The sequence below is a fragment of the Camelus dromedarius genome, chromosome Y (genome assembly GCF_036321535.1).
Source record: "Camelus dromedarius isolate mCamDro1 chromosome Y, mCamDro1.pat, whole genome shotgun sequence".
Lineage (NCBI taxonomy): Eukaryota > Metazoa > Chordata > Mammalia > Artiodactyla > Camelidae > Camelus > Camelus dromedarius.
In genome coordinates this window covers 6,727,361-6,729,873 of record NC_087473.1, presented here as the reverse complement: position 1 = coordinate 6,729,873, position 2,513 = coordinate 6,727,361, and positions in this window count along the sequence as shown.

Here is a 2,513-nt window from a genome sequence, read left to right as displayed (position 1 = left end):
TGACACTAAATAACAGATTGGGAGTTGGATTCCTTGCTTTTGTTTTCTGGTAGTTTGCAATATTGCACAATATTTGGTTTTACTTACCTGAGCTACCTCTGATAATATTTCAAAATGGAACTTTCCAGTCACTATTGTCTGGATAAAAGATGTGCTGTAACTGTCACTTCTTAGACTTCTCTGGTAGTTAATGCCACTGTTGTCACTGGATGGGGAACCCTTCCTTTTATCTGATATCCTTTGAGACTCAGTGTACACATTGAGGAAAGGTGTAAAGACAAGTGGGTAGTTGGAATCAGGCAAGTGCCTTGGCCGTGTCCAGTGTTGCAAGGGACCTTGTCTCCACCAGTGTGAATGGGTAGTAGGGACAGTGTCATGAATGTCTGAGTGTCTGAAGGATGGAATTTCTGTCTCCGTTGTGGCTCCCTCCTAGTTACCTGTGACCATGAGTACTGGTGCAGTTGGAGGCTGTAGCTGTGTAAACCACTGAGGCCCTGTTTCTCCTGGGTTTTCTGAAACTGTGGGCTAAAATACCCTAGTCTGTTGGCCTTGGTTGCAGGCACCAACTCTTCTCTTCACTCAATTCAGCCTCCTTTATGTGTTTAGTCCACCACACTTCAGGTGTACACATGCATTCTGGAGTATTGTTTTGTGTTGTAGTTATTTTTGTTGAGATGTGAACGTTTTACTGACTGTAGAATTTATTGGAGAGACAAAAATAGTTTAAACTTATGTCACTTTTTAAAAGTACATACTTATTCTTTTAAAAGTTTAAATTCTACTAAGGAAAATATAAGGATAGTAAAGAAAGTGAACAAATCACCTCCCTTAATATCATAGTACTACAAAATATTTTCAGAATTTCCTGGGTTTTTTTCTTCATTGTTTTTCCCACATATATGCACATTTTCCTATAATATATGCCTATAATCTCTTTAAAATCATTTAAATTATTAAAATACTTCTCTGTTTTGTAAATGTAGCCCTGTTGCTTCTCTAATTTATAACTAGTAGCTTGCATATTTATGTCTTCTCAATCCTTCTTCCCTGTCCCCACAGGAAACCACTACTTGGTACACTACACATATATATGTGAGTCTGTTTCTGTTTTTTTTTTATGATTATTTCTCTTATATCTTTAGTTTCCTCATGTAAGTGATAAGGTAAAGTGTTTTTTTGTGTATTACTTATTTTCCTATGTGCAACACACTCTGGGTCAATTCACATTGTTCCAAATGGCAGAATTTTATTTTTTGTAATGACTAAGTATTTATTATATTATGTATATCTCACATCTTCTTCTACCAATCATCTGTTGATAGGCAGCTGAGTTGCACTTCTATCCTTGGCTATTATAAATGATGTTGTTAAGAACATTGGGGGTAATATATCCTTCAAAGTTACTGTTTTCAAGTTTTATCTGATTTATACCAAAAACTGGAATTGCTGCAACAAATAATGCTTCAATTTCATGTTTTTTGAACACTGTCCACACTTTTATAATAGTGGATGCATCAATTTATATTTCCACCAACAGTGTAACTGGGTTCTCTTTTCATGACATTCCTATTAATGTGTGTCATTTGTAGACATTTTGTTAATAGCCATTTTGGTTGCTGTGAGATTATATTTCATTCTGGTTTTGATTTATGTTCCCTAATGAATAGTAATGTTATGTATGTTTTTATGTGCATGAAAATCATCCACATGTCTGATTTTGAAAAGTTTCCAAGAAGATCCTTCAACTATTTTTAAGTTGGGGTCTTTGATTTTTATATATTGAGTCTAATATGCTATATATAATTATGCATATTAACACCTTGTTGGTCTCATTGCTTGAAATTTTTCTTTCTATTCTGTGTGTTGTCATATGTCTTGTTGAAAGTTTCCTTTCCTTTGCAAAAGGTTTTGCACTTAACATTGATAGAAGAAGCAGAATCCCTTTATCACATAGTACATCTATTTTTTTCCACACAAAACTATAAACTGTTACTCTTAGTTTATTATTTTTTTTAATTAGGAGACACATGAAAAATAAATATTGCTGTGATTTACCTCAAAGTCAGTTCTGCTCATGTTCTTGGTCAGAAATTTTGTAGTTTCAGGTTTTACATTAAGGTAATTTATCCATTTTTATCTTAGTTTATATACTATGGAAGGAAGTGCTCTTATATCTTCTTTTTATATGTACTGTCCACTTTTCCCAGAACTACATTTTGAAGAGACTGCCATTTTTCCGTTGTATACTTTGCCTCCTTCATTGTAGACTAATTGACCATATGTGTGTGGGTTTATTTTAGGACTCTTTATTTTGTTCCATTGATCTATGTTTCTCTTTTAGTGCCATATTTTGATGTTTTGATTACTGTAGCTTTGTTGTATGTTCTAAAGTCAGGGAGGATAATGCCCACAGCTTTGTTCATTATTCAAAGATAATTTAGAAAATTTAGTTTTTTTCATATTTTTGTATAAATTTTATTATTTGTCTCCTTGTTTTGTGAAGAAACTAATGG